Source organism: Bombus impatiens, unplaced genomic scaffold (genome assembly GCF_000188095.3).
Source record: "Bombus impatiens unplaced genomic scaffold, BIMP_2.2 scf_4761, whole genome shotgun sequence".
Taxonomy (NCBI): domain Eukaryota; kingdom Metazoa; phylum Arthropoda; class Insecta; order Hymenoptera; family Apidae; genus Bombus; species Bombus impatiens.
The window spans coordinates 1-271 of record NT_181180.1 but is presented as its reverse complement, the minus strand read 5'-3'; the positions used below and the strand labels follow the sequence as shown (position 1 = coordinate 271).

The 271-nt window shown below is 32.1% G+C and overlaps 1 long non-coding RNA gene across 1 annotated transcript; it reads left to right on the top strand.

The window, feature by feature from the left end:
* Positions 1 to 32: 32 nt before the first annotated feature.
* Positions 33 to 268, top strand: LOC117152520. Its single transcript, XR_004462913.1, has 2 exons — positions 33 to 87; positions 156 to 268. It is a non-coding gene; the product is annotated as an uncharacterized LOC117152520 (long non-coding RNA).
* The last annotated feature ends 3 nt before the right edge of the window (positions 269 to 271 follow it).

Sequence of the window (271 nt, the reverse complement as noted above, 5' to 3'; positions counted from 1 at the left end):
TATATATATATATATTATATATCAATTTTTTAGTGCATCTGCAAAAATGGGCGCCCAGCTCCTGGTACTCCAGGCCTGATATGTATAGTACGTTAGAAATATTCGACTATGTTAATCGATAATACAATTTGTTAATCGAGAATATTTTCTTTTAGAAAATCTGTCTGATACGACAAGCACAAGGATAAATATATGTGACGATATGGCACATCACTGTTATTAATTTTTCTCGCGTGATTGGGCAGTATTAGAAAATAGAGCATACTTAAAG